Source organism: Rhinolophus sinicus, chromosome 14 (genome assembly GCF_057876585.1).
Source record: "Rhinolophus sinicus isolate RSI-liver-muscle chromosome 14, RSI-T2T, whole genome shotgun sequence".
Classification (NCBI taxonomy): Eukaryota; Metazoa; Chordata; class Mammalia; order Chiroptera; family Rhinolophidae; genus Rhinolophus; species Rhinolophus sinicus.
Genome location: NC_142514.1, coordinates 69,330,668 through 69,336,645, shown reverse-complemented (window position 1 = coordinate 69,336,645; position 5,978 = coordinate 69,330,668). Strand labels below are relative to the sequence as shown.

General features: G+C 42.1%; 1 pseudogene; it reads left to right on the top strand.

The window, feature by feature from the left end:
- The first annotated feature begins 2,658 nt into the window (after positions 1-2,658).
- Positions 2,659-3,552, top strand: LOC109458568 (gamma-interferon-inducible-lysosomal thiol reductase pseudogene; annotated as a pseudogene).
- Positions 3,553-5,978: the final 2,426 nt, after the last annotated feature.

Sequence of the window (5,978 nt, the reverse complement as noted above, 5' to 3'; positions counted from 1 at the left end):
TGAGCCTGTCTTCTACAAGTTATCTCTATGTAATAGTGAAACTTTTCTCAGAAGTCTCTGCCTACAGACCTCCCACATGTCTTATTGGTCAGGATTATGTCACATGCTCATTATTTAAACCAGTCATAGAGTGGAGATAGTCCAATCACAGTCCACACCTTGTGTCTGGGTATGGAACTAGCTTTCTTTGAAGCTCATGACTAGGTAACGAGAAGGATATGAACAAAATTGGGGTGGTGTTGGAAAGGAGGAAGGAAGATGTTGGGTAGCAACCAACAATGCTTCTCACAGGGCTAAGTGGTCTCTGAACTACACAATGTCCCAGACAGCACACATAATCTACTGATTCCTGAACATGGTTTCAGACTGTTTAAGGGAAGTCCTGCTCGTGTGTGTGCCTGTGTGTGTGTGTGTGTGTTTTATTAATTTTGATTCTTTTATCTGTTGGTCAGTGTATGTCCTCCATTAATGTTCAAGGAAAAACCTGGGCTGATCTATTTTCTGAGTTTTTGGCCGTCTGAGAATGTCTTTCTATTGCCTTCATTAATCAATGACACACATGGTTAGATATAAAATTCATAAATAACAATCTTTTCCCATCAAATTTTGTAGATATGATTGCATTGTTTTCTGGCAGTGCATAGAAGTCAGAGATTAATCTAGTTTCTGTTCTTTTATAAGTAAATAATAATTATTTTTAAACCTGAGTGCCAGGAGAACTCTTCATTCCTTCAATTTTAAAATGTGCTCAAGCTATATCTAGGTATGGGTCAGTTTTCTTTAATTTTACCTGGAATATAATGAGTCTCATCAATTTGCATGCTCAAATGCTATTCATCACAAGAAAGTAATCTTCAATTAGGTCTTTGATTTATCTCAGTTTCTCTTATTCTTGTTCCCGTCATGCTCATTAGGTTGAATCATATTTTCTGTCCTCTGTATCTACCACCTTCTCACCCACCGTTTTTTTCTTCATTCTTTTCCTCTGTACTATAGAAGAATATCTCAACTGTGATCTCCAGAATACTAACTTATTGTTCCACATGGCAGGGTGCTGCTGTTTATTCATTACAATGTATATGTTCATGCTATATTACTTAATATAAAACATTATATGTTTGGTATAGTTAATACTCTTATTTATCTCACTCATCTCTCATTGCTCTTCATCTCACTCTTGTCTCTGCATCCCATTCTTTTCTCTCTTTGTGACTTATCTGCACCTTGTTCCTAGAGACCTTGTCTTCTTGCATATTTCTGAGGATGTTACACAGTTTTCTAATATTGTTTTCTGGTTCCCCTGCAAGACGTAATTTTCACAGGAATGTTCTTCATCTGGTCTTCTGTGTAATTGTTTTTCATATCTCCAATGACAGTTTTTCTGATTACTCATTTTTGAATGAAAAGAGAAAGAGCCAGTTTCAGATTCACCCACACCCAGGTTGTGTAGATTGTATTTGGTTCTATTGATTGGACACTTGGGTAATGATGGAATTTTCTCAGATGGATAAGTTGATAAGCCTGGGTGTCTGCCCAATTTTTATCACTTAGCTAACATTCCTGCAGCGTGGCTCTGCTGTGCTGCATTCCACACCTGGTTCTAGACTTCCCTACTCACTGTGTATTGCTACCGGGACACTTTATATCCCCAGCTACAGCATTTTATTTCTGGTGATTATTCCTTCAAGAATGCAATACATTCACCGCCCCCCACTTATATACTTCCTAGAATTAGGCTCTAAGTGAATGTTGAAAGATGGAGATGGCAAAAAATATTTATATCAACTCAAAATATAGCACCCATATGGTAAAGGAATAGTTACCAGGTTTCTTGTGATATAGACCCCATGTCTCCAGGTAAGGGATGGAGGAACAAAACCTCTTCTTGCCTTCTTTTACATAGTCTGAGATCCTGTGTCTTGATGAAAAGGTCAGAATGATAGCCAGTTCTTTTTTCCCCAGCTCATTTTAAAATTTTAAGTATAAATTCCTTGTAGATTTTGGCAAGTGGTTTTTCTGTTGGTCTTAGCTTTTGGTGATAAATGGGGTTTTTATCTTTCTGTGGCTTCGTAGGTATTTTAGAAAAAATTTAGGCAAATTTCTACCAAAGCAGTTAGTCTGATGCAAAAAGCAATAGTTTTAATTGACCCAAACTGGATATGAGCCAGTAAAGCACCTGGTTGTAAGAGAGAGAGAGAGAAGAAAGAAAGAAAGAAAGAAAGAAAGAAAGAAAGAAAGAAAGAAAGAAAGAAAGAAAGAAAGAAAGAAAGAAAGAAAGAAAGAAAGAAAGAGAAGGAAGGAAGGAAGGAAGGAAGGAAGGAAGGAAGGAAGGAAGGAAGGAAGGAAGGAAGGAGGAAAGAAAGAAAGAGGGAAGGAAGGAAGGAAGGAAAGAAGGAAGGAAGGAAGGGAAAAAATAAAGAAAGAAAGAAAGAAGGAAGGAAGGAAGGAAGGAAGGAAGGAAGGAAGGAAGGAAGGAAGGAAGGAAAGAAAGAAAGAAAGAAAGAAAGAAAGAAAGAAAGAAAGAAAGAAAGAAAGAAAGAAAGAAAGAAAGAAAGAAAGAAAGAAAGAAAGGCAAGAAAGAAACTATCTTAATATATTTGTGCAGCTCTAGACTGGCAGTATTGTGGCTCCTGCTGCGACTCCTGTGTCCACATGGTGATGACCTGGTCGCCCCTCCTGCTGTTCCTGCTGGTGCTGCTGCTCCAGGTTCCCGTGGTGGCATGGGAGTCCCTGCTGGACACACTCCCCAAGGGGGCAGACACCTGCAAGGCCAGTGACCTGGGCCTACAGGTGCCCCTCGGGAAATCCCACTTGCCACCTTTCAACGTGAGCCTCAACCACGAGGTGATGTGCCCTGGATGCCAGGACTTCCGGGTCTGAGAGCTCTTCCCAACGTGGCTGATGGTCCTGGAAATCTTCAATGTCACCCTGGTGCCCTATGGAAATGTCAAGGAACAGAACGTCAGTGGTAAGTGGCAGGTTACGTGCCAGCACCGGGAGGAGGAGTGCAAGCTTAACAAGGTGGAGGCCTGCCTGTCGGACCAGCTAGAGAGGAACGTGGCTGTCCTGATCGTTGTCTGCTTAGAGGAAATGTATGACATGGAGAACGATCTGAAGTCATGCCTTCAGATCTACGTCCCGAAGGTGTCCCCCAGCGCTATGATGGAGAGCACAGTGGGGACCACGGCACGCAGCTCTTGAACATGAACGCCCTGCTTACAGAGGCTCTGCAGCCACCCACGAGTATGTGCCTTGGGTCGTCGTCATCATTGGGAAACCCTTGGAAGATATGAGCCAGCTGTACCAGGATGAAAAGCCAGATGTCTGTCCACTCATGGCCAGCTCCCAAAGAGATGACTGCCTCAGCTGACGGCATTTGCCCTTGGAGAGAGCTGATGGAGGAAGACCTAGCTCCCACCTGGCCCCCATTTTTCTGATCATGACTCAGCAGCTATGGCTCATCATCTGGGTAACTTACAGGTTCCATGAAGCCCAGACTCAACATTTTGCCCCCAAATCAAGAATCTTGCCACACTGAGAATGGTGCTACATTGAAACTAGTTTAATAAACTCTTCTGGATGTTGTGACAACATCTCTCCATTCCCCATGCCCCCTGCCCCCAGCCCCTGGTAACCTCCTTCCTCTGTTTCCGAGTTTGACTTTTTTTGATTCCACGTATAAGTGAGACCATACAGTATTTGTCTTTCTCTGTCTGACTTTTCTTGGCCGGTCTCATTGAGTTTGCACTGATAATTTACACAGGTGCAGCAGGTGTTCAGTTTTCAGTGCTGAAAATTTCTGTAAGGAATCTTAGGTTGGACTTTGAAAAGCCTCTATTAACAGAAACAGACTCATAGATTCAAAGAACAAACTGATGGTTGCCAGATAGGTGGGGGGTTGGGGACGGGGTGAAAAAGGTGAAGAGATTAAGAAGTACAAATTGGTAGTTACAAAATAGTCATGGGGACGTAAAGTACATCATAGGGAATATGATCAGTAATATTGTAATAACTATGTATGGTGTCAGATGGGTACTAGATTTATCGGGGTATCACTTCTTAAATTATATAAATGTCTAACCACTATGCTGTACACCTGAAACTAATATAAAATAATATTGAATGTCAACTGTAATTGAAAAATAAAATAAATAAATTTAAAAAAAGATTGGCAGCATTCTCATTGCACTCTGCCTTCTGTAAGTTACACCTGGGAGCTTTGGGTCCACTTGTAGCTTTTATTATTAAAATTTCAAAAGATTTTTAATTAATAAGAGCAACTTCAAAGGTGGATAAATAGGATGCTGAAAGTCTGTGTACCATGTTGAGGGAGCAGAGATAGTTAACTTTGAAAAAGAGAATGATGTGGATAGAGAATAGGAGAGAGCTGATAACTGTGGTAAAATAGTCAAACGGTGGTCACGTGGAAAAGGGATTATATTTATTCTAGTTTGTTCCAAAGAGCAGAACAAAGATCACTACAGAAAGGTAGATCTGGCTCAACATAAGGTTGATTGATGATGGAGTCGACAGCTCATAAAAAAGGCAATGAACTGCCTGGCTTTTTCTAGAAGATTCTGGTTAAGAAGATCCTGGCTGATCACCCATCAAGGAAGCTGTGGGAGAAATCTTGATATTGGATGAGAAGTTGGGTGACCCTGTGACCCGTAATTTAATAATATTGGTTTTGGAGTTTTGCCCTTGAGGTTTCTGCCTGTTAGGTTGGATGAGTGACTCGGCTTCTACAAGGAAAGTACTTAACTGTGAGAACTCAGCTGTTCCGAGTATTGGGCTCCATCCAGACAAATGAAGACCCAGGAGAGGCAGGTTCCACTTTCTGCTGTGCTCTGTAATGTCCAATTCACACAGTAGCAAAGGATACTTTAGAAGTTGACCATGACCAAGCTTCTGTCAGGGAAGTGGGGACTGGGAACCAACAGGTAGTTTATATGTCGTCTTGCAAAGTAGTCCTCACCATAGCCTTGGGAGGTTGTTTCCCAGACAAAGAACCCAAGATGAAAGAGGGCTGGACAACTTGCCAAGAACAAGAGGACATCATTCATGAAGCCAGTGGAGGCCCCAGAGTTTCCATGTAAGAGGGCCTCAGGGGGGACAATTGGGTTGCAATGAGCACCTGCAGACTTACCACAACACTGCATTTGCTTCATTTGCATTTTCTCTTTTTCCATTTTATTTATTTATTGAATTAATTTTTTAAAGTTTTTAATTACAATATAGCTAACGTATCATTTGCGTTTTCTAATGCTGCATTTAGTCACATTTTACATTGTTGACATCTGTGATGCTCTTTTTATTTTATCTTTAGGGCAGTTTGGGGGGGGCAGATGGAGATGCAGAGAGAGCCCCCCCAGCCCACCCCCAGGCACTCTTTGGCATCATGTGGTGTAAATCAAGATTTAGACCCTGGTTTGATTCCAAAGCTTAGTCAGACCCCATGGTGAGCAGAAAGACCTTTTTAAATGTTACTGAGGATTCATTTTGTTTTGTTTTTGTACTTCATTTAAACTAATATAACTAAATAAGGCAGGAGAAGCAGACTACATGATTTAGTCTGTTTTGCTGAAGACTCCCCAAATACAGAAAGTTCCTGGCTCGAAGGCTGGCCCGACCTCACTCCTGCTCCTTGCTGGCTCCAGCCCCTTTGCTGGCCCCTTTTCCCCTCCCTTCCCCAACCTGCAGGTGCCGCCTCTTCTTGCAACACAGGCAGGAGGATCCCCACCTGCTGCTTCCCAGGGGAGATGCGGTAGTCAGTCTGAGTCAAGGCTGGAACTTTATTTTCCTTTCCTCTTACAAACAAAAATGCCACCCCTGTTTGTCCTATTGGGCTAGCAGTCCCAGATGTGTCAGGAGTTGGTTCCTGTAAAGCAGCCCAGCCGAGGGGCTCTTCCACTGCATTACATAATGGCAGGGTTCACGTCACTTTTCCATTGGCTTTGGACTGTTCTACATAGTCCTTT